This window comes from Puma concolor, chromosome F2, assembly GCF_028749965.1.
Source record: "Puma concolor isolate L17-30 chromosome F2, mPumCon1.1.hap2, whole genome shotgun sequence".
In the NCBI taxonomy this organism is placed as follows: Eukaryota; Metazoa; Chordata; class Mammalia; order Carnivora; family Felidae; genus Puma; species Puma concolor.
In genome coordinates, this window is record NC_141684.1 from 8,068,577 (window position 1) to 8,094,518 (window position 25,942).

At 46.2% G+C, this 25,942-nt stretch overlaps 1 long non-coding RNA gene across 1 annotated transcript in view; it reads left to right on the top strand.

Annotated features, from left to right (window-relative positions):
• Window positions 1-2,711: 2,711 nt before the first annotated feature.
• Window positions 2,712-25,942, top strand: part of LOC147571812 (uncharacterized) — a 312,308-nt gene continuing 289,077 nt past the window's right edge. Inside the window, exons 1-2 of the long non-coding RNA XR_015246884.1 lie at window positions 2,712-2,799; window positions 4,043-4,165. This is a non-coding gene — a long non-coding RNA (uncharacterized LOC147571812). The remainder of the gene's footprint in view (window positions 2,800-4,042; window positions 4,166-25,942) is intronic.

Consider the following 25,942-nt stretch of genomic DNA (forward strand, 5'->3'; position numbering starts at 1 on the left):
GTGTTGGTAGACATGTGAGGGAGTGAGGGAAGGAGGTCGGATCAAGAAAGGAAGGTAGGCAAAAAGAAAGAGAGAGAGAGAGGGAGAGGGAGAGAGAAGCTTCATAACCTCATTGAAATTGTAGAGTGGTGGGGCTGGGGGTGGGGGAAATGGGGAGATGTTGATCCAGGAGGAGGAACTTGTAGCTATAAGATGAGAACGTCGTGGGGATCTCATGTAGAGTGGGTGACTGTGGTTCACAGTACTGGCTTATACACTTGAGGGTTGCTAAGTGGGTAAATCTTAAATGTTCTCATCACAAAAAAGAAATGGTACTTAGGTGACACGGTGGGGGCTTAGCTGACCCTATGGTGGTAATGGCTTTGCAGCATATGAGTGCATTGGGCGATACTTTGTAAGCCTTAAATGTATACAATGTTGCATGTCAATTACATGTCAGTAAATCTGGGGAAAAAAGACAAAGACAAAGAAATCTAGGTTTTGGGGGGAAGCGAGCCTCAGCCTGACCCCACCCGGAGGTCAGGAGTGTGAGTTGCACCAGCAGTTGTCTTACCCAAAGAGAAGGTGGCTTTGGTCAGCCGTTGTCTAGGAGCCGTTTCCCAGCCTGTAACTCACAGGCGTCTCCAGGGAATATGCACTAGTGGAGACCTGGGCAGGACACCAACATCATCTGCTATAAATAATCAATGAGGTCATTGTGATCTTTATCAAACATCTGATGGACCTCAGTGACATCCCAGACACTATTCTAGGCAATTCACAATCAACAAAGATTGAGGTGTGTCTGAGTAGAAATTTCTTGAAGGCAAACATTCAAGCACAGGGGACTGAGACAGGACCAGGCAGGAGCTGGTTTATGTGAACAGGGCAGAGTCACAGGCATTGACACTAGGGCCCACACAGAGGGATCAGCAACATGTAAAGTCATCCGAGCTTTTGAGTTACTGTTCCCTAACTGCTCTGTGAGTCTGAGTGGGAACAGGCCTGTTCCTGGGCGGGTGGAGGACAAACCTAAAGATTTGAGTCAATGGCTGTGGCTCGGGGAGAAGTGCTGTTTGGGACCAGGGAACTCAGCAATCACATTGGCCCGGATGCTAATCAAACAGGCTTAAGAAAAAAGGGAGAATAGGGGCACCTGGGCGGCTCAATCCGTTAAGCGTATGACTCTTGATTTCGGCTCAGGTCACGATATCACAGTTCATGAGTTCAAGCCCCGCGTGAGGTGGGTACGGCTGACAGCTCGGAGCCTAGAGCCTGCTTCAGATTCTGTGTCTTCCTCTCTCTCTCCGCCCTTCCCCTTCTGTCTCTCTCTCTCTCTCTCTCTGTCAAAAATAAATAAACATTAAAAAAAATTTTTTTTTAAACTTAAAAAAAATAAAAAAAGAAAAGGGAGTATCTCCTGACTTGTGGCAATAACCAAGGGAGGGTCTGACCAGTTACGGCTGGCGCAGGGAATTCTGAATGTGCACTCAGTCCCTCCTGCTCTGTCACTCGGTTCTGCCCCGTTCTGTGCTGTCTTTATTCCCACACAGCTTCTACCCTTCACTGGCTTCGAGAAACTGCAAATTACATTCTCTCAGTTTAGCAGTCCCTGAGATGAGAGAGACCTTTCCCAGTCGTTCCAGCCCAAGTCTCAGGATGGTCTTCGCTGGGCAGATCTGAGTCACGTGACGAACACTAAGGCAGCCGCTGTTGCTGGAGGTGGGGGGATGGGGTTTACCCAGGGTCTGGCTAGGCTGGCTGCATGCCTCCCACCCGCCGAGCTGTGTAATCAGCCCCAAGAGAGGCATGTGGGCTGAGACAGGGGGACTGGAAGGAAGGGTCTCTCATCAGGAGAGATCTGCAAGGAAGGCAGATCATCAAACCCGCCCTCCTGCAGCTCCCTTAAGTTTTTATGGGTTTCCACATTCCCATCCCGTGGCCCTTGTGGTGGGGCATGAGCCCGGCCGACTGCGGGGGGCCGCGAGTTCATGGCCCCCGGCAAGCTCAGGACACGACCGATTTGACAAGTCGTATTTAATGCTGGGCTTGTAAAGAAGTTTCTCATTTTCATCTGACAGTTTTTATGATGGAAGTCAAGCTCACTCGTTCATAATTGACAGGATTTTTATTCATTTTGGAGAAGTTACAGCTTCCAACGGCTTGCAGTTTGCAATCTATACAGACATTTTCTGTTAACCTCGCAAAGCTGGAGAACTTGGCTTCGACATTTTGTCACCAGTCTTGTCAATTTCTAGACAGGTGACTTCACCCCAATCTCGTCGGGCTGTGTCTCTCCTTAAATTTAAGAGTTATTTCCTTGGACAAGGCCGGTGCCAGAGGCTTGAATATTGTTGTTTGTTGACTTGTGTAATGTCTGGGAAAATGATTTTCTCACTGTGATGTGAAATTGACTTTTCATCTTTGGTGCCCAGCTGCCCCAGCTCACATTTCCCGTGTCTGGAGGCACACAAATCCATTCGGGGTATATGTGAGCTTCAGGAATCAGATTGCTTACTGGTAGAGTGCTAGAGAGCAGTGATTGATCTCTGAGATAGTTTTGAAAGAATTATTCGAAAAGTTATTCTTAGTACTCTATCATTCCAAAACACAATGAGGTGTAATTTATAACCTTGAGGTTTTCTATTCACAGTGTTGGGGAGGGGGCCAAGGGGGGGGATCTCCTTTCTGCCCCTAAATATCCCATCATGTTTCTCTGTTATAGCACCCTACACACCATCCTGGGAGTATTAATAGGTTGTCCTCTCTCTATATATCATGAACTTCTCCAGAGGACTCACTCATTCAACTATGAATTTGGTGAGCATTGGGTAAACGCCACATGATGGCGAGATGGTTGGGGGTGTGCTGTAGGGTTTGCTTTGGAGGAAGGTGGGGATCAAGAGCTGGCCCTGGGGAGAGTAGGATTTGGAATGAAGCCCCACCAGGCAGGCAGGACATGTTCAGGTCTCCTTTGTGTCACATACATGTGCTGGTGTGGGTACACAGAGGCCATCAAGTCATGGAACCATCCCTGGTGGAGCTCAGTGTCAAGGTGGAGAGACAGACCAGTGAATACCTGTAACAGAGCACGGCAAGCAGGGCTCTGGCCCATGCTGGGCAACCTGTCCCCAGGTTGTCCATCAGGGATGACTCTGCCATCCCAGCAAACAACTGAAAATGGACAAGGGGAGTTTGGTTATCCACAGCGACTGGATTTTGAGTGGCTGATGATGTTAGATGTCCTATAATGCATTGGACAGCCCCATAAGATGCTGAGCAACTCCACCCTGAATGCCAGTGGTGAAAAGAAATAGGTTGTCTTGTGGGTATCATGAGGATGTGCTTCCTGCTCACTGCGGTGTTCCTAGAGCTGGCAAAGAGTAGGTTCCCTGTGAGTACTCATTAGGTAAGGGAAACTAGATCAAATGGAAGAGGCCACAGAGGGTGGAGGAGGGGACAGGCAGCCACTTGCAGGGAGGAGGGACACCTGTCTTTGAGCCTTTTGCCGGGCACATGAGACACCAGGCCTCGGCATCAAGACTCTTCTAGATGCCACTTGCATGTGACGGTGAGCTTTCTTCAAGTCTTCCTTCCCAGGCGTGCACTGGCTCAGGGCTTGGGTGGGGCTCTGCCTGTGAGGTGAACCAGGGTAGGACTGGAGATGAGACCAGCTCACATACGTAAACTTCTTGGCTCCCTCCAGCACTTAGCTAGAGCAGCTTCTTTACAGATTCAGTGCAGTGTCTTTGTTAAGAACAGATGTGTTAGGGGGCGCCTGGGTGGCTCGGTCGGTTAAGCGTCCGACTTCGGCTCAGGTCATGATCTCGTGGTTCGTGGGCTCGATCCCCGCGTCAGGCTCGATGCTGACAGCTCGGAGCCTGGAGCCTGCTTCAGATTCTGTGTCTCCCTCTCTCTCTGCCCCTCCCCCACTCATTTTCTCTCTCTCGCTCTCTCAAAAAATAAATAAATGTTAAAAAAAATTTTTAAAGAACAGATTCATTAGATTCTCTGATTCCAATTTTTTTGTTCCCTTCAACAACTCTTTGTTGATTATTACCAGGATTAAGGCGTTGTTCTGGACTTCGGATACAGCAGAGAACAAAGACAGAGTCCCTGCCTTCAAGGAGCTCGCGTTCTCGTTGGGGACACAGGCAGTGAACACAGAGTGGTACACCAGTGACAGGTACCGATGGGGCGAGGAGGAAGGGATGGCCGCTGTTCACACGGGCACTCAAGGAGACCTCTCTAGGAGGGAGGAAGCGGGGAGGGCAGGGGAATAACTGGAGGAAGAGAGCCCTGTTAGAGGCAGCAGCACGTGCCTAGTGAACTTGAGGAGTGAGGAGGCAGTGACAGGGGGTGACATCAGAAAGGCGGCCGGAGGGCCTTCCAGGTCATTGTCAAGACCCTGCTTTGGCTCTGAGTTACATGGAGAGCCATCGGAGGATTTTGAGCAGAGGGGTGAACCGAGCAGGCTTGTTCTGAAAGCACCTTGTTTCAGTGGTCTGCTGCTGATGGCTTCTTTGTCTGAGGTGACTAGGCCTTGCTTGTGCTGGTTTCACCTGAGCTCACCCAGCTGGGGGGCTGGGCTCAGCTGGGACGGCTGGCCCTCTCCTTCCATGTGGTCTTTCATCCAAGGAGGCTGCCTCTTCTAAGATGGTGGCAGCGTTCCTGGAGAACATGCAGTGAGTTTGTGCTTGCCTCCCAGGGCCTAAGTCACATTGCCAAGCCCAGAGTCTCCATGGGACTGTGCACGGTGCGGATACCAGAAGACCTCGTTTACTGGGGCGGTTAATGTAGCAGGCTGCCATTCCCGCTGCTCTCTGGAGAACAGACTTGGGGGAAAAGGAATTGGCAGAGCAAGGGGGCCGGTTAGGAGGCTACATAATAACTCAGGGAAAATGGTACAGGTGAGCGGAGTGATGAGAAATAGCCCCGTTCTGATCTGTTTTGTAGATGGAGCCCCCAAATGGTTTGTTGATGGATGGGGCATGAGGTATGGCAGGGACGGTAGTTAAAAGTGACCCCACGATGTCTGTCTCTGGTGACTCCAAGGGCAAAGTTGCTCTATGGGGAGCAGCATAGACTGGGCCAGTGGGGGGTGGGGTGGATTTTTGTCCGTTGAACAGTGGGAGTTGTTTTGGACCCGTCCAGTTTAAGATATCTGTATTGGGTGTTGGTAGACTATACTCTTAAGGATTTGGGAGATGAGTCTGGAACGGAAGAACATATTTGAAAATCATCAGCCTATGGATGGTATTTAAAATCCTGAGCCTGGAGGGGCACCTCAGTGGCTCAGTCAGTTAAGTGGCCGACCTCGGCTCAGGTCATAATCTCACGATTTGTGGGTTCAAGCCCTGCATCGGGCTCTGTGCTAACAGTGTGGAGCCTGCTTGGGATTCTCTGTCTCCCTTTCTCTCTGGCCCCTGCCACTCATGCTTTCTCTCTCTCAAAAATAAATAAACAAACTTGAAAAAAAAACTTTTAAAGCCCTGAGCCTGGAGGACACCACCAGGGGAGTGAGTGGAGAGAGCAGAGAGGAGGTGTGAGGACTGAGCCCCGATTCTCTAACATTTCAAGGTCGGGGAGATGGGGAGGGACATCAAGGTGACCGAGCAGGACGGGGAAAGAGTCGAGAATCACCGGAGACTACTGAAGCGTGTGTGCTAAGAGTGGGAGGGTGCCCGAGTGTATCAGACGCTGCTAATGAAGTGGAAGAAGACAGCTGAGCACTCACTGATCATGCGCTTAGGCTGTGTGGAGGTCATGGGTCATGTGGCAAGGGCAGCTTCAGGTGAGCAGAGCCCAAGAAAGCCTTGCTCTTCTGGTTTGGGAGAGAGTGGGGGCAGAATGCTCCCAGCTCTGCCTCCTGGTAAATGGATGTGCTTGGGCTCACGCGCACCATACGTGGCTTAGTTTTCCTACCTGTCAAGTGTTGACGATAATGGCAGATATTTCATGGGGACAGTGTGATAAATGGGTGCGATAATCCATATATAAAATGATGTACACACCGGCTGGCATACAGTTAGCACTCGGCAAAGTCAGCTACCGTTATCAGTGTTCCATGTTTACTAAAAGCTCGTTTGATTGATTCATTCTTGACTGGGAAGGTCGTTGATTGTAGGAATGGGCCAAGGAGGAGGGATGTTGATGTTTCAGAGATGTTGGAGAAGAAAATGTATACCTAACCCATTTTGAGGGGCTTATAAATGCCCTTGATTAGTGGCAGGAGATCCAGGGACCACAGCTCTTGACGGTCTGGCATCTGAAAGATGTGCTGGGATCTGAGTCTATCATTTAGTTGATTCTTAACCTCTACTGGTCCAGATTTTATCAGCTCTAAAGGGGGCATATGATAGTACTCACTTTATATGAACTCCCTCTTGTCCCTGGAGTAAAACCAGTGGTCTTTAAGTACCGTCTGGCATCATGATGGTGGTAATGACGGTGATATTGATGAAGATTGTGTCAGCATTTAAACATCTCTTTCGTTTGCATCAACATCTATGGAAAGAAAGATACCGCTAGTCTTCATTAGAATAAATTGAATAATTATATTACAATGTCTTGTATCTCTCCTCTGTGCAAGGCCATGCCTTGAGCCCGAGTGTTCAGGATGTTGATGATGAGGATGATGGACAAACTTCCTCTTTTCCCTGCAAAGTAGTTTTCAAGCTTCTAAAAATTAAGCCACCCCGCTGGGCCCAGGTTGGAATTTTACACTTGTGAGTAAATCTTTTGGGACAAGGTTGAAGGGAATTGGCAGCTGAGGCTTAGAAAACACGCCTTGCTATCCCCTTGGTTAAATTTATTTTCTGTCTAAATAGAAATCTTCAATTCTTATACTTTTTAGCCTGGCGGTAATAAATTCAGCATCAAGAAGAACATTTATTTGCAAGAGCGCCCCTGGTTTGCTGACTTTGCAGAATGGAGGAAAAATGGGACATCGTTACACTATTTCTATTTGCCACACTGTTGTTTCCATTTTCCAATGTGAATATAGACCCCACCTGCATTTCATTTGTTCTCTCATTTTTGCGGGTGTTCCACTTTTTCTTCTTTGCGCTTCATCCTCCAGATTTAGCAGGGCTCTGTCGGCCATACATAATATGTATTCCACATCATCTCAATCTGTTAAGGCATTTTCCGTGTGCATTTCACGGCAGATCCTGATTGTAAATTGGTTGTAGAAACTTCATTGGCTTCCTGTCTGTGACATTTCTGATGGATGGTCCCTATTTATACAGAACAGCATGGCGTGTGCAGAGTTACAGGCTCCATGCCATGCTTAATGGATTGGAAGGAGAGAGCCGGTGGCCCCACTGTGAAGAGAATCATCCGCTTCCTTTGTGTACAGCAGTCAGAAAAGGCCAGTGATGGAGCACAGGCTGTGGAAGCTCATGAGGCCGGCTCTGGTCATGGTGACTCCACAGAGCCTTCCTGGATTCCTAAAGATCTCAGTCCCAGAAATATGGCGGTAACCTATTTTGTGAGGGCTTTTGTGATTTGGGCAAGACTGCCCACCTCTCCACCATCGTCCAGCTGGGGGAGAAATCTTGGAATAAGAGAAGAGGGTCAGACCTGGTGCCCTTTGTTGTCAAATTACTGGCTGAGGATTGGGGATGGGCATGGAAAATCTCTTTCTTCTGTTAAAGGCCGATGAGGTCAAGGTTCTGTTAGGAGGAGGAATATGAAACTCTCATGTAGACCTGCGGGGGGGGGGGGGGTGGTTATCAGGACATTAATCTTCATATTTGAGGGATTTCTTGTTTATGTTAGATAATTGGCACAGCAGATATGTACCCTTCTGTTGCAAGCACAACAAAGTGTGCCCCTCCAAGTGTCTTAATAATAAGGGGAATTTCCTGGCTCATGTGAAAACTCTAGGTAGACACAGATTCAAGTGTGGTTTGACTCAGAGACTTAAACAATCTCAACAGGACCCAGTTTTCCCCTCACTGCCTCTCAGCTTCTTTTTCTCTCCCCTCTTGGATGGATTCTCCCCACATGGTTACAAAATGGCTGCAGCAGCTCCAGCTTCATGTTCCTATAATTTCAAATCCAGTGGAACATGGTTTCTTTCCCAGAAGTTTCATTGTGCCTCAACACTGACCAGCTTGTGTTTTACCCATCACAGCTGCAAAATCGGGGTAATTCTCTGATTGGTTTAGCTGAGTCACGTGTTCTATTTCTCGAGCCATGCATGGAGTCTGTGCTGCCACAAGCCTATATATTAAGAGTGGGGTCATCTCCCAGAGGGAAACCAGGGCACTGTTAGCAGAAAAAAGATCACTGAGTTCTGGGCAGTCAAAACTGACCTGCTACCCACCATCCCTGGGGAGAAAGCTGACTGAAATCTAGAATGGAGGAACCCCTGACCCTATAATGTTCCTGCTTTCTCATTTCTGGACTCATCCACTCCAGCCAGAGATTTAGCAAAGGAGAAAAGACACATACCAGATGCTCAGTAAATATTTGTTGATCGAGTGAGCGAGTGGATGAATGAATGAACGTTACCACATATGCCAGAGGCCATTGCAATTTACGTAATATGTATTCCACATCGTCTCAATCTGTCACACTGTGGATTTAAGGATTTATGAGGGGTGGACAGCATGCTTTGTCAATTGGGAAGAGTGCATTAATGGAGAGAGCGAGTGTGCTGATGAAGGAGGAGAGAAGACAAGAGTACCGTGAGCGTCAAAGTGTATAGGTAGAGGTTGACTCCAGAGTTTGGGCAGGAAAGCCTCTCTGGGCTTGGAATCTTGCGTGTCATGGTGCGCTGGGACATGGTGGCTAGATTTTCAGGCCACATCATTGGATTTGCCACCCTCTGACTCTCTTGGATTGCTCCCATCACCAGTGTTTGAGTTTGCAACCGCTTAAAACTTAGGGTTGAGCGTGTTGGTGTTTGTTTCTGTGCATTTGGAATAAGGAAGAACTAGGCCCCTTCCCCAGTTCCCCTCATTGGCGAGGAGAGGTATTCTCTTCATCTCTCACTGTGGGGCAGAGGAGATCACAGCCGCGTGCACCTCCCCTACAAGGGAAGAGTACAGAACACCCTCCCGAGTCCCCTTCCCTGGGAGAAAACAACCCGTACGGAGCCAAGGGAAAGACTGTCACACCCTTCCTGAGATTTAGAGCTGATTTAGAGAAGCAACTCAATGAAAGGTGGCATGGGCTCAAAGAGCATTCTTACAGTCTTTCTCTGAGTTGTAGGCAGTCTTCACCTTCTGTGGTCTCTTTCTCGTTTTAAATAATGTGCACTTTCCTTATTACATTTGACACCCTTAAGTAATTTTCTCTGCATGGAATTTGGCCTTTGGTTGCTACTCTCCTAATGATGGTTTCGAACCATTTCTGGAGGTCGAGGGACTGAGGTGTATCGCTTGCCCATGGCTGTGTGATGGAGAAAGAACCAGGTCTCAGCTGACTCAGTGGCAGTTGGTGGCAGGTGGCAGGAAGTGCTACCTTCCCTGCTGTCCCCCCACTTTTGACAGAGAAGCAGTGCTCGCCCCTGTTTCTCTAATGCCAGTCCTCCTGTGCCAAGGGGCCAAGAAGCACAGCTGAGTCTCCAGACCATTGAGTTCCCAGAGTCTGTTCTCCTGGACCACTCTCCTCTCTGACCTCCTTGCCCGTCAGACCACACTGCTTTTCCTGCTTCCTCCTTCCTCCTTCCTGCTTCCTCCTTCCTCCTTCCTGCTTCCTCCTTCCTCCTTCCTCCTTCTGCAGATGGATGGTGGGCAGTGCTATTGGGTGAGTACAGAGACACACACAAGGACTTGTTTTAAAACAGTGGGGCCTGGGGCGCCTGGGTGGCACAGTCGGTTAAGCGTCCGACTTCAGCCAGGTCACGATCTCGCGGTCCGTGAGTTCGAGCCCCGCGTCGGGCTCTGGGCTGATGGCTCGGAGCCTGGAGCCTGTTTCCGATTCTGTGTCTCCCTCTCTCTCTGCCCCTCCCCCGTTCATGCTTTGTCTCTCTCTGTTCCAAAAATAAATAAAAAACGTTGAAAAAAAAAATTTTAAAACAGTGGGGCCTGAAAGTTCACCCAGTGGCCTTGGTGGGTGTTTTAAAATGAACTTTTTATTGTTTTTAAATGAACTTGTTTTTAAATGAACTGTTTTTAATTGAACCTGTTTTTAAATGAACTTTTTATTGAAGCATAATATCCAAGTGGAAAAGAACATAAATCCTAAGCACAAATCTTGGTGAATTTCAACAAAGTGGATACCCCGGTGTGACCAAAACAGACCCTTGATCACTATTGCCAAAAAATTAACCATGATCCTCATTTACCATCAAATATCTTTACCTGTTTTGGACTTTGCATAAATGAAATCATGTAGTGTTTATTTTCCCGTGTTTTTAGCTTCCTGGGCTCAACATTTTATCTGTGAGGTTCATTCATGCTTTTATATGTAGCAATAGTTCATTTTTTAAAACTTAAATTCAAGTTTTTCTCCCTCTCAGTTTTTATCTTATTTTTTCTTCCCTTCCCCTATGTTCATCTGTTGAGTTTCTCAGATTCCACATATGAGTGAAATCATATGATAACTATCTTTCTCTGACAGATTTATTTCACTTAGCATAATACCCTCCAGTTTCATCCACATTGTGCAAATGGTAAGATTTCATTCTTTTTCGTCACCAAGTAGTATTCCATTATGTGTATGTATATATATATATATATATACACACACACACATTATATATTATATATATTATATATATTTCATTATATATATTCATATATATTATATATATTTCATTGTATATCTTCATATATATAATATATATTTCATTATATATTCATATATATAATATATGTTTCATTATATATATTCATATTTATAATATATATTTCATTATATATATTCATATATATATATTTATATATATACGCACACACAAAATCTTTAGATCTCAGAAGCTAAGCAGGGTCAGGCCTGGTTCATACTTGGATGGGAGCAATGGTTCATTTTTATTGCCACACCATTTACTACTATATGCATAGATCACTATTTACTGATTTATTTATTTGGTTGTTGGACTTTTTCTCCTCCAGTACTGGAGTACTGTGAATAATGTTGCTTTGAACAGTCTATTGATTACATGTCTTGTGGTGCATAGGGGTATTTCTTTTCGTTGGGTATATACCTAAGCATGGAGTTTCTGGGTCTCAGGGCACACCTTTGCTTTTGTAAGTACTTGAAAACAGTTTTCCAGAGTGACTGTGTTACCATAAGCTCATGTCAGCAGCACAGTAAGAAAGTTTCAGTTACTGTAAATACTCATCATTTACAAAAAATTAAACTCTTCTGGTACGCTTGTAGTTGGTCCTTACTGTGGTTTTAATTTGCATTTCTCTGTCACCAGTGGAGAATCTTTTCGTGTGTTTGTTGGTCATTTTAATATCTTCTCTGTGGAGTTGCATTCAGTTTTCTTAACCATATTCTATTGGGTTATCTGTATTTTTCTTACTGATTTGGAGTTTTCTAGTTATACTGGACATGAGCCCTTTGTTGGATGTACATACTGAAAATATCTTATTCAGTGGTGATTTTTGACAGAAAGTTTTAAATCTTAAAAATGTCCAATGTATTATCTTCCACTTAGTGGTTACTGTTTTTTGTGTCCTGTTCAGAAAAATTTTGCTTCTTTCAAGGTCATGTTTCTATTCTCCTGTATTATCATCTAAAAGCATTATTGTTTTGTCTTTCACATTTAGATGTATAATTCATCTGGAATTGATTTGTTTATGGTGTGAGGTATGGGGTCATGATTTACTTTTTCCTGTATATGGTATCCTACAGTTCTAATATCATCTATTAAACAGAACAAAATATCTCATCTTTATGGCTCTGCATATTACTTTTGTCCTAAATCAGGTGACTTTATATTTGTGTGGGTATTCTTCTAGACTCACTATTCTGTTCTATTTGTCTTTCTTCTTCTTTTTTTAAAAAAATGTTTATTTTGGGAGAGACAGAGCATGAGCAGGGGAGGGGCAGAGAAAGAGGGAGAGAGAGAATCCCAAGCAGGCTCCATGCTGCCAGTGCAGAACCCGACATGGGGCTAGAACTCACAGACTGTGAGATCATGACCTGAGCCAAAATCAAGAGCTGGATGCTTAACCACCTGAGCCACCCAGGCACCCCCATTTGTCTTTCTTCTGTCCTTGTACCAATATCATACCATCTTAATTACTGTAATCTTGATAATCTGCATTCTGAGTTCTTCAACTTTGTTCTTTTGTTTTTTAAGTTTTTATTTACTTACTTTAGAGAGGCAGAGACAGTGCAAGTGGGGGATGGGCAGAGAGAGAGAAAGCGAGATGAAGGGAGAGAGAGAATCCCAAGCAGGCTCCTCACTGTCAGCACAGAGCCCAATGTGGGGCTTGAACCCACAAAGCCGTGAGATCATGACCTGAGCTGAAATCAAGAGTCAGATGCTTCACCAGCTGAGTCACCCAGGCGCCCCACCTTTGTTCTCATTGAAGATTTTCTTTTCTATTGTTGCTGTATGTATTTCCATGTAAATGGCAGAATCAGCTGTCAATTAATTGACTCTTGTGATTTTTGATTTGCTCTTAAGCTCGTCCAATTATTTTATTTCAGTTTTCAATTCTAGAATTACCATTTGATCCTTTTATATAGAAATATAGGACTGAGCATACTGATGATAAATCCATTTTATGAAACACTGTTCCATGGAGGGAAATATGTCACTATACACCAAAAAGCCTTAAGTCCATGAATACTCTTAACTCAGAAGTTTCCATTTTACAAGTTTAAGGGCATTATCATATGTGTATAAATAAATATTTATAAATATGTGATTTGCAAGTGTTGTCTGTAGAAGTTCAAACAGTTGGAGATCCAAATGTCCACCATCAGGGGATCAGCTGTAACAATAAGAGCACCGACAACAGACTACCATTCAGCTGTTTGAAATGACTGATCAAAACTGATGAAGCGGGGCACCCGGGTGGCTCAGTCAGTTAAGCCTCTGACTTCAGCTCAGGTCATGATCTCTCGGTTCGTGAGTTCTAGCTCCACGTCACGCTCTGTGCTGACAGCTCAGAGCCTGGAGCCTGCTTCCGATTCCGTGTCTCCCTCTCTCTCTGCCCCTCCCCTGCTCATGCTCTGTCTCTCTGTCTCTCTCAAAAAATAAACATTAAAAACAAACTGATGAAGGGATAAAAAGTGTGGTATGTCTATACAATGGAATGTTACTCAGCAATAAAAAGGACGGAAGTACTGGTACAATAGATGCTGTAACACGGATGAGCCTTGAAAACACTATGCCGCCTGAGGGAGGCCAGCTGGTCAAGAAGACCACATATTGTGTGGTTCCACTTACATGACTGGTCCAGAATAGGCAAGTCCATAGATAGATTCTCACTGACATATGTTTTCCATGATTTTTTGTTAACAGAAAGTAGTGGGTTATTAGGAGGAGCAAACTGCATTTGGGTCTCAGTCCTGCTGTTAATTAGGTAGCCCCTGGAAATTCATAGTCTTTGCCTGAGTCCCAGTTTCTTCATCTGTAAAACAGAAAAGGTGCCACACACCTCATGGGGTGTCATAAGCATGCAATGTGGTAATGAACTTGCAAGTACTCTGTAAATGAAAGGGTTATCTATTTGCAGGATTTTATTGCACGACCCACGTGACCTGTCTCAGAGTCATTACTTGCGAATTTTTGTTTTATATTTTGCAGTAGATTTTCTTTAATATTCTCTGTGTCCTTCCATTTGTCACATAGGAAGTGTTGGTCAGACTTGGCTGTGATCTGGAGAACTGTGATTTGTGGTTTTGTGCTATTTCTTTTGCATTGGGTGGCCTTCCTTACAATACCATCACTTTCAGAAAATGAAACGAAAACACGAAGCAGTCCTTTCCATACAGATTTTGGCACTTCTCCAAGGTTCCTGTCTTCTTTGGTGGAAATGAGTTTTCTGAGTCCTCGACGCAGATTTCCCTGGGGACCGCCGGTGCTGATGGTACTAAGCGGTGCTTGTGGACCCGAAGTCATTAAGCAGAGCTGGAGCTGGCTCCGAGCCAGGGTTGGCTTGTGGAAGGTGTTTGTCTTCAGCCACTCTCACGTCCCTTTCTGTGTCCTCCCTGACCTCCTAGAGTGTTGTCATTGTAACTCCTACACATCCCCTGAATATCATCACCCTGGGGAGCCCAGGATCACTCACTCACCTGAGCTAACCTTCCCAAGAAATGCCTGACCTGCATGTCCAGTCTGTAAGGGTATGTTTCCCAGACTGAATTCCGTAGAACATGGTTCTGTGATATGCTCCGTGCGACAAAAGTTCTGGGGTCAAATAAACTTGGCAGACTTTGCAGAGGATGGTCTGTTTTGAACACTTTGTAAATTTCTTAATGTACATAGATTATTAAGGGCTTTAAGAATTCCTGCTTTTTATCTCATTTTGGTTTCCTTCTGGGATTCTTATTCCACATGTGATGTTGTCCTAAAAGCCCTGTTCATTTGTTTTGTCCAATATTTTTCTCACTGTTCTTCCTGTTGGAGAATTGCTGTTGATTTAGTTTCAACTTTGTTGACTCTTTTATAACTTTTGATTTGCTGTTAAGCCCATCCAATTATTTTATTTAAAATTTTTAATTTTTTTAAATGTTTATTTATTTTTGAGAGAGACAGAGACAGGATGCAAGTGGGTTAGGGGCAGAGAGAGAGGGAGACACAGAATCCAAAGCAGGCTCCAGGCTCCGAGCTGTCAGCATAGAGCCCGACACGGGGCTCGAACTCACGGACCGTGAGATCATGACCTGAGCCGAAGTCGGACGCTCAACCGACTGAGTCACCCAGGTGCCCCATATTTCAAAAATTTTAAAGTTAATTTGAGAGAGAGAGTGAAAGAGAGCAGGGAAGGGGCAGAGAGAGAGGGAGAGAGAGAATCCCTTGCAGGTTCTGTGTTGTCAGTGCAGAGCTTGAACGTGGGACTCAATCTCAAAACCACAAGATCATGACCTGAGCCAAGATCAAGAGTCAGATGCTTAAGTGACTGAGCCACCCAGGCGCCCCTCAATTTTTTAATTATAGAATTTCCATTTGGTTCTTTTATATAGTTTTGATGTCATTGCTGAGATTCTGTTCACCCATTTAGATTATATTTTCTTTTAAGTTAATGAACACGATAGCTGCTTTATGGGTTTGGTCTGGTAAATAATACATCTGTGCTAATTCAGCCTTGATTTTTAATTGACTTTTTTTTTCTTGACTATAGGTCATATTTTCTATTTGCTTGCATGTGTCGTACTTCTGAACTTTTTACTGAACAAAGTGGAGAGTATTGATTTTATTTATTTTTTTGGAGGATGACTCAGTTGATAGCCAACCATCTTGAATCTGTGTTGGTTAGATTTTGTGCCTTGTTAAGATTAATCTGTGAAAAGTCCAAGATGTTTATTAAATCCTATCATTTGGAGAGGACCCAGTCTCTAAAGTCTGCTGTACATCTTATCATGTCTTGATTTTAGGATCTTTTAGGATGTGTCTAGTATGGGCCTCACTCTAAGGTATGGTCTTTAAAACTAAATCAGGGCCCTCTGTTACCTCAGTATTAATAAGGCTTTAATGAGGTCTTACTCCTCTCTGTCTCCCTGGGGTGGGATTTCAGCTTCATGGGCCCTGCTCAAGCTCCAATGTCTCCAGCCCTCTGTCTGTGGCGTGCAGCTGGGGTCTCACCCTGTGTTCGTGCAGCCCGGTTCTTATCGCTGCCTTAGAGCATCCCCTTCCGCCCCGCTCCCCTCCACACGGTGCCCGGACCCACAGATTCTGGCCACTCTGCTTCGTCAACCCAGTGACTTCATGCTGTGCCTGGACTCCAGTTCACAGTCAGGAGGTTTACTCCTAGAGATCTGGGGTAATTATGAGGCTCATTTGTGAATTCCCCTCTTCTTGAGGATTTCAGTCTTGTGTAGTTCACATGTCTGAAACAGTTTCCTTATACACTGTCCTCAGTTTTAGGATTGTTTATGGTAGGAAGGCAAGTCAGCTGGAATATCATAGCTGGAAGTTCAGAGGTCTTAATTTTAGGGCTTGTTTTGCCATTGTGTGTCAGGTAACTCACTTCCTTTTTTATTTTTTTAATGTTTATTTATTTTTGAGAGAGAGAGAGAGAGAGAGAGAGAGAGAGAGAGAGAGACAGTGTGAGCAGGGGAGGGGCAGAGAGACAGGGAGACACAGAATCGGAAGCAGGCTCCAGGCTCTGAGCTGTCAGCACAAAGCCTGACGTGGGGCTCAAACTCACAAACCAAGAGATCATGACCTGAGCTGAAGTCAGATGCTTAACCAACTGAACCACCCAGCCCCCCCCTTCCCCCTCCCCTGTAACTCATTTTCAAATGGTAATGGCATTGTCCTTGCCTTTAAACCCAGTAAGCTCAGGACAAAAATTTTAAGTTTCCATCTTTAAGCATCTGTTTGGTTTTAAGTTTCCTATAAGCCAAAGTTGAGTGCAATAAATAGAAATCACTTTAAGTATTTTAAGAAAAGGTAGAAAGGCATTCAGTACAAGGAATTCAATGCTAACACAATCACTGGAAGGAATCACCTTCAGATCAGCATAGAATCAATTCACCAGGGATGCTTATGTTTCTGAAGCTTCCAGGTGAGCTTTTCTGGGAAAAAGGACCTCTGTTATCATTTCAAATGCCTACTGGAAGACAGAACTGGAGGATAGATCCTGAAATGCTCTTGCAGAAACTCCTCACGTTCCCGTGGCCTTCTTTGCCAGCAGAAGCAGTCCAAAAAGAGGGCAGAGAGGTTGGGTTAGTTCTTTTCTATTGTTCACATCCCACTCAAAGGCATCTAAATGGTGGAATGTAATTTGTACCCAGACCTTAGCTGCAAGTGAGTCTGTGAAATGGGGGCTGGAGCTTCCCAGTTTCCCCCAGCAGGCTGATGGACAGGGGTTTGGAGCCAGCCCACAGCATCCGTCACATACTTTCCTCTTGGTTTAGGATTGCCTCTTCATCCTTCAGGACCTGCATTAAACGTCACCTTGACCTGCAAGCTCATTTGTTAATCTCATGCTGTGTATCTCTTATACACATTCCTGTGTTTTCCCAAATGGTTTTATAATTGTTTATTATTCTCTTCTCCTTATTAAATGGAGGGGGGGGGGAAACAGCCTTAGGAGGAGGGTTGTCAGTAGGTCATTGATGGAGGGTTTGAGACTGTAGGGTATTCATTCTGAACCCTGATGTCTAGGCCAACCAGTGGCTGGCACATAATGCCAAATACATGTTTACAGACCGAGTGGGTGCATCCGAAGAGGATAGTGACCATTCCACATCTTCAAATTGTATGACATAGGAAGACGTCCCTGTGGGGGAATGACCTGGGGCAGAGGCTGATTTTTGCCTTGCCCTCTATTCAGATTCTGTGTGAGCCAACTGCCAAAGATTGAAAAATTCTACACAACTGGTTATCTGGAGCCGGGAAGGGGACATAAGTGATGCTTTGATAGAATTCTGCAAGATCTTTTACAGTTAATTCTGTTGCCAGGGGTTGATGTGTGTGTAACTGCAATCTTGGACCCGTGAAGACCATTCTGAGCCCTGGATCCAGGCTTGCAGAAGGCACCTGAGTCACCTACCACCTGAACGTTTCTGATCTGTGAACCAGAAGAGGGGAACCCTCCCTTGTGGGATGATACATGCTTGTGCCAAGTAGATGGCTTCCCTTGCAGTGGCTGGGATGGATGGTTTGCCTCTTGTAGACATACTCCTGTCCCCAAAGGAGCCCTTCCCACTCCCTGGCCTCTCACTCGATGTGGCCCATTAATAGCTCTGGCCCAGATTGTGCCTCCTAGAGCTCAGCTGGAGCTTTTTCAGGCTGGCCCAGCTCATTGTGCAGGAGTCTGTGCGGGTTCTTCATGCGAGAGGGAAGCTCGAATTTGTGTGTACGCACCATGAGTCCCTAGCCTCTGTCGGTTCTACGACTGCCTGATAAATCTCTTAGTGCTGAAGGGACCTGGGAGAACCTGGGATGATCAGAGAGGCTCTGGGTTAGGTGCTAGGGAATCAGGATCTTGCCAGCTGTTCTGTGTCTTCAGTAAATCACATCACCCCTCAGCCAGACACAGCTCCCTAACCTACTTGCAGTTGGTTACAGGGACGTGGGGGCCCTAGTTACAGAACCTTCTTTGGTAGCTTGTTTTGCAGCATTATTGTTCAATAGATTACTGATATCCCAACAATCCAATCACTAATACTATTTATTCACTCAACCAATATTTATTGAGCACTTAACTCACGCCGAGTGTTTCCCAGGTCCCCCAACCAGCGAAGGGGGCCTTGGGTGATGAAAAGTTGTGCTCTCCTACGTGAAGTTACTGTCCCCCAGTCTTAAGGATGGGTGAGAATTCACAACTACTTATAAACATGCATTTGTTTTTCTGTGTGTGGGCGGGTGAGAGAAAGGGGGATGTTGGTATGACGGGGTCCCTGCGAGACGGCTCAGTTCCGGGAATGAACTCCAGGTGAAGTCCCTGGACCCATTGATGGGAGCCAGCCCCTGAGTTAGGAGACTCCACCAGGTACTGCACCCCTGCCCCCTACCCCCAGCCTGGGAGGCGTGACCTGAGTGAGCCACCTGTGGTTTGGAACCAGTAGAGGACACTTTGAATATGGAGTACAGAGCGCATGTCCTGTTTGAGTTTAGGAAAAGGGAATTTCCCATAGATGACAGTTTTTAGGAAAAGTCTTCATGAAGAAGACCGGGTTCGGCTTGGTTGATAATCATGATGATCTTGATCATAGTTACATATGACATATTTACATAGTGATTTATAGTTTATGTTATCTTAGGGATATTAATACTGCTGCTGCTTCTATAATTACGTAGGTCCCTACCATGTGCCAGGCATGCACAAAGTACTTTACGTACATTTTCTTATTTAATTCTAACAACACCCCTGGCAATAGTAGGCAAGTAATCTTTGTATCTCCATTTATAGAGGACACTGAAGCTCAGAGAGGTTAAGTGACGAGTCCACAGTCACACAGCTACCGAGTGGCAGAAATGGGAGCCAGTCTAAGTCCGCCTGCCTCTCGACCCTGACGCTGTACTGCTTCTGCGTGTTCTTGGTGGGAAGCCAAGTTTCAGGGAAGCTACATGATTTCCCCAAGGCCAGTTAGCTCGTTAGTAGCACAGCCAGTTTGGTCCAATATTCTGAATCGATTTCATTTTAGTTTAGTGTTTAAAGTTAGGGGCCAGAACATAAACTCAAATAAATCCATTCAGCTCCTTTGGGCGATGACTCAGGGAGGAGGAGAGACCGTCTGCAGGTGAGGAACGAGTCCATTATTTGGTCAAGATTTCATCGCTTAGATCAGCGAGTGGAGACAGCTGGGCCCAATATTTATTTTCAATCGAGTGGATCAAAACAAAGCTGGGAAGCCATTTTGTGCTGCTGGGGGTGAGTTAAGCAAACGGCAAGGGGAGCAGTTTTGTTGTGGTGGAGCTTCGCTTCCTGAGAGAATCCATCTGGACTCCTCCCCTGCAGCTGTGGGGCCTTTAGAAGCTCATTTGCTCTTGGCTCCTTCCAGAGGGCTCCCGCGCCGGCCGGCTCTGACTGGCCTGTTGCCCCCTCACTCACGATGAGCTCCTTCCAGCTTCTGTATGTGCCACTCCCCGGGACAGGGACCAGAACACATACCTCCACAGATGGCACAGTTACCCCGGAAGGACCCTGGTCACCGCCACCAGACAGCAGAGGTAGGGAAAGCCCAGTTGTCCCGAGGACTTTTTCGAAACAGAACCTGAGTCTCTCCCTCTTGTCCAAAGAGATGCTCGTACTGAAGCTAGAAATAGAAGGGATTCTCAAGGCTATCTACTCTAAGATCCTTCTAGTAGCCACTTCTTTCATTTATCTTGTTTTTCATTTATTTAGTCAGCAAATATAACATATTTATAATATATATGTTTACACAGATAAGGAAGCCGATGCCTGGCAGGTATAACACCAGGCACGGGGCTGCCGTGATGAAAGAAATAGGGACAGCTCCGTTTATACTCAAGTAGCCAACACAGGGAGGGAAACACGCATGAAATGAATTACAGTAAAAATAAAAATATGGTCCTAACGTGTGTTTATGCCATCAGGCATGTAAAGGAGCTCTGAGGGTGTGGGACAGGTAGACCTCACCTGTTCTTGAATGTGAGATGAGAAGGACAGGTAGGTGGTGGGAGGACGGGGGGCACAGAGCGGGGGTTCGGGGGGCAGGAGAAAGTTCAGGCGCAGGCACCCACATGTGAAGGCTGTAAGGTGGAGAGAAGAGTTTTCCATGCCAGTGAATCGTGAGCAAGCCCGTGTGGCTAGAACACGGCGGGGAGAGGAAAGGGCACGGGGGGAAGGGAGGAGAGTTTGCAGGTGTAGAAGCTTATGACGCTGGGCCCTCTAAGTCATACTAGGAGTTTGGGGGATGAAGTTCACAAGGACAGCTCGTGAAGTCCCCGGGCAGTGAGAAGGCGTCCACTAGGGGTAAGTGCTCAGTGAAGCTGGCTAGGAAGTCCAAGGTCAGTGGGAGGTGGTGATCCTTGGGCCCAGATGCCTGTGCGGGAGCTAGGATAGTCTCCAGTATTTACTGACCACGGGCTGTGAGCAGGTCCTCTCCCTCTGGCCCCTGACTCCCTCACCTCTGTCAACGCAGAGGATAGTGCCCACCCTCCCTGCTGCCGGGGAAGGAAGCTCTGGGAGGACATGGGTTTGCGTGCCAAGCTGTGCCAAGCTGTAAGAGAGGGGACTAGGTGCTGTGGGGGCTGAGCGGAGAGGTCACCTCCCCTGGGGATGGCGGGGGAGGGGCGCTGGAGTTGGGTGTTGTCAGAGTAAGCGGCAGAGGGTCGGGACAAGGCACACGGGGACAGGAGGCATCCTGGGCAGAGGGCCGAGCATGGGCCAAGGCAAAGGGGTGGAGGGGCATGGCCAACAGTGAGGTCAGGTGAGGAGTTTCCAGGGCCTCAGTCTTCTGCCTGCCCCCTCAGTGCCTGGGTTTCTGTTCTCCGTCTCCGGGTACTGGAGAAGCCAACGTCTTGACGTCCGTCTGGAGGACGGGTAGTGAAAACAGTTGCTTACTGTCTTACTTAAAAAGCAAAATGGGGGCACCTGGGTGGCTCAGTCGGTTAAGCCTCTGACTCTTGATCTTGGCTCAGATCGTGATCTCACAGTGTGTGAGTTCGAGCCCCTCATCAGGCTGTGCGCTGAGATCTCGAAGCCTGCTTGGGATTCTGTCTCTCCTCTCTGCCCCTCCCCGCTTGTGCACACTCTCTCTCGCTCTCTCTCTCTCTCTCTCTCTCTCTGTCTTTCAAAAATACACCTAATAAAAAATTTTTAAAAAGCAAAATAAAAATTAAATTAAAAAGCAGAATCCTCACACATGGAGGTTCCCCATTCCTGTAGCTGCTCTTCTGGGCTCCCGGGGCTCTGGCTGGTGCCCAGGGAGGGGAGGGTGTGAGGGTAAAGTGTGTCCCTCACACCCTCCTAAAGTGAGTCCTTCTGGGCTCATCCACCCTCTGTGCTGGGCCACTCCCAGCCCCCACCTGTGTGACGCAGGGCTGGCCGCTCGGGGCTCTCCTCCATTTCTCCTGGAAGCAGCCCCTCGGGGCCCCAGGAGCTCTGTGTCACTTCCCTGCTCATGCTGTTCAAAGAGCCCATGCCACATGGCATCCTGTCGAATTTCCTCCGTGTTCTGAGGCCTTGCTTCTTTTTTCCCCTTCTGTACTTTTCTTTCTTTCTTTCTTTCTTTCTTTCTTTCTTTCTTTCTTTCTTTCTTTTCTTTTCTTTTCTTTTCTTTTCTTTTCTTTTCTTTTCTTTCTATGTTTATTTATTCATTCATTCATTCATTCATTCATTCATTTATTTATTTATTTATTTTGAGATAGAGAAAGAGAGAATCCCAAGCAGGCTCTGCATTGTCAGCACAGAACCCAACTTGGGGCTCGAACCCACAGACCATGAGATCATGACCTGAGTGGAAACCCAGAGTCAGACGCTCAGCTGGGCCACCACCCAGGTGCCCCTCTTCTGTACTTTTCTAGAGACAACGTAGAAGAGCTGTTAAGATTATAAACTGTGGAGGCTCGCTGCCTGGGTTCAAATCCTGACTTTGTCACAAGCTTGCTGGGTCAGCTTGGGAGGCTACCCTCTCTGTGCCTCAGTTTCTCATATATACTGTGGGAATATAACTACCTTTCTCATCAGGTTGTTGTAAATATTTAACATGTAATTTATAGAAAGCTCTCAGAACCGAGTCTGACAGACAGGAAGCACTTGAGATACCATAGCGGCCGGCAGGTGCTTTCTGCCAGATGTGTCTAATCACTCTTCCATTTGGGCAAAGGTCCCCCCACCCTGGTTAGCTCACTGGGTTAAAAAAAAAAAAAAAGCCCTCTCTCTGGCTTCTATATTAAAGAGCATAGTGAACAAAGGAAAGGAAAAATCTTTAGCTAGCCCAGGTGGGGTGCTCACCATCCCTTGGGAAAGCGGGGCCTTGGGCGGGCTCTGATGCCCTGTCTCAGGCCCATCTCAGCCCCCACTGCTGCTCCCATTGGGCCTGAGCACAGTTGAGTCAGGATGGATTTTTGAGGAAGAAATTAATGAAGACTCCGGGAGCACAGTGGGAAAACAGATGAAGAGCCAAGTCTTGTGTGTCCAGGGCGGTGTTCTTCTCCATCAGATCGTAGATTATCCGCTGTCGGATTCCTCTGTCCCTACCCTTCCATCTCACGGTGTCCAAACCCGTTCCCTAACCCACCGCCAGTTTCCAGTGCGCCTCGTCGTGTTCCTCATTCTTTGCGGATCTAGACAGTGAGCCATAGAGGGCAAACTGTCTGCTTGTGGGAGACCCTCTGTGCTGTGCACAGGGGCCATCTTCACCCCTGAAAAAGTCCGAATCATGCAGAACTGTGGCTATGTGATAACCATAAGGTGTATACCACAAGAATGTTGTAAGTACATAAATAGGGGCCTTGCTCTCAAAACCAGGGTCTTTCCAATTTACAAAGAAAGAGGAAAAATTGGGCAAGGTATTTTCCCACAGCACAAAGCTGGAGAACTGCCCGGGAGCCCCCCACCCAGCAACCCAGACAGAGTAGGGCTTATGTTCTCCCTGATGGGATATATGGAACCTCCATTTTGGGCCAAAACATCCTGATCCATTGTTGAAGAATCACAGTTAATATATAATTCTTTATTTTGATTTTCAAACTTGATGGATCCCATTTATTAAGTACCTGCTGCATTAGACGCATTAGGCTAAATGCTTTACCTGCCTTATTGCATTTCCTCTTCATGAAAACCATACAAGGTGGGTATTTTTATCTTCCTTTTGTGGATAAGGAAAGAAAAATTATTGGAGATTGAATGCCAGAAAAATAGGGGATTCTAGTCTTTGATACCATTCTTTAGATGGAGCCACATATCACAGATGTAAATAGAAATAGGTTTACTAAGGAATACTGGGTGTGTCTGTCACTGGGGACCCAGGTCCTACAGCCTAGAGCTAACCACACCCCCTTTAACTTCACTGCTCGGGCCCCATGGGAAGGCTTGTCCACACCTCCCCTGATGCATGGCTCCCCAAATGGATGGCTAAGGTGAGAAACTCACAGGGTGTCCCCACCCTGACATCATGACCCTTGGGACGCAGGTCCCTTCAGTACAGCTGTGAGGGCTGAACTGGACAGGTTCTCAGTACTAGAAGAGGACAGCTAGAGAGAGGCTCAGCTAGGATTCAGGGAATCTAGTCAAACTAGATCTAATCAAACTAGTCAAACTCTGTTAACTCTTAGCTGGACAACTTCAATCTCTACATGTTATTTTTCTTGAGCTACTCCAAGCACCAAATGTTACAAGTTGGATCCCCTGGGACCCAGACTCTGAGTTGGAGATTAGCATGCAGGACTTTTCGTTAAGGAGTGCTCTTGGGGCTCACACCTATGGAAAGGAAAGGGAAGGGAAGGATAGGGAAGGATAGGTAAGGGAAGGATAGGGAAGGGAAGGATAGGGAAGGGAAGGGATTGTTGGAGAGAGAATCTGAGCTGTGAATCAGTCCCAGGGGAGCCTTGGCTAACCCATTGAGAGATCTGAGCCTTAAATAGTTTTTCCAAGTTGTCCTGAATTGGGGCAAGAGGTTTCACTTTATACTCTAGTGTGGACTATTCATTGATGTGGGTCACCCTGGGGAGCAGGCCAGATCTTGGGTGAGGTCACTCTGTTCAGGTGAAACAATCCTGCTGTGGTTATTTACAGTTAAATTTAAAATAACTAAAATTAGGGGCGCCTGGGTGGCTCAGTCGGTTAAGCGTCCGACTTCGGCTCAGGTCATGATCTCACGATCCGTGAGTTCGAGCCCTGCGTCGGGCTCTCTGCTGACAGCTCAGAGCCTGGAGCCTGTTTCAGGTTCTGTGTCTCCCTCTCTCTCTGGCCCTCCCCTGTTCATGCTCTGTCTCTCTCTGTATCAAAAATAAAAAAAATAATAAACATTTAAAAAAATAAAATAACTAAAATTAAATAAAATTAGAAATTCCATTCCTCAGTTGCGCTAACTCCATTCTGAGTTCTCAGTAGCCACGGGTAGCTCCTGGTTACCATATTGAACAGCACAGATAGAGGACATTTCCATCACTGCAGAAAGTTCTGTTGGACAAGCCCCATTTATCAAAGGTAGGCTTCAGCGTTTGTGAGAGATAGTCTGTTTCCCGTGTTCCCCAACTCTTAGGGTTTTGTCCTTTAGGGGTTACAACGGAAAGTCTGGGGTGTTTGAGTGAGGAAATTTATCTTTCATTAGCCCTGAGCTCTCTTTTTTGTTTTCCCCGGCCTCACAAGCTTCTTGGAAGCTCTGTGTTTGAATCAGCAAATGAAATGAAGGAAAAAGTAGCATAAATTTTGGGGTCATGTTTCTGAGCTTTTCTTCTTCTTGGAGTCTTGGTCCCTGTGCTCTCACTAAGTAGTGTTCCAGTGACTTTGAATAGTTATTTTTAAGAAGAACATTCTATCCTGATTTTGTTTTATTCTTGGCAAGAGTGTTGATTGGCAATGAACTAGCTTGCCCTTGTCTGGATTTGCCATCTACCGCCTTTATTTATTTATTGGTTTGGTTTAGTTTGTTTCAAGTTTTTGTTTAAATTCTAGGCAGCTAACATGTAGGGGGCTATTGGTTTCAGGAGTAGAATTCAGTGATGCATCCCTTACATACAACTGCTCGTCTCAACAAGTGCCCTCCTTAATGCCCATCACCCATCTAGCCCATCTCCCACTCACCTCCCTCCATCAATCCTCAGTTCGTTCTCTATAGTTAAGTGTCTCTTATGGTCTGCTTCTTCTCTTCTGTTATATACGCCACTTTGGCTACCATGGCATCCTTCAACTGGTTTTCTTCTTCCTCTATTGGCTCTAACTCTGTCTCCCTTGGTGGCTCTCATTACTAGAAGTTCTCTTCTTCGCCCTCTCTTTATCCTTTACATTTCCTCTGGTTAAGATCACTTAATCCCATGATTTTGCCACATATACACAAAACGTCTTCAAAGTTTATATTTAGACCATGGCAGGTTAGGACCTGCTGTGGGTTCCCATGGAATCCCATAATCTCCCAATTATAACATTCATTATGTATTAGTTACAAATAATCAGTAAATGATTTGATACTACAACATGGAATTTTGGTTTAGAACAGCTTGAAGTGGGTCAGGATTTAACTGGAGACTCAGTCATGACTGGCACTATTAAGATTCAAGAAACTCTTGTTAGGAGGTTGGGCACCTGGTAGAACTGAGCTCTGGATTATCTGCAGAACACATTGGAGAAACGACCAGGGTGGTTCTTTGATGGACTATAGTGTATCCAGTGATGAAGGCCCGTTACTTGCAATCCTGTGTGCCCCAGCTGCGTGTGGCTCTTTATACCTTTGGTTCTGTGACTGC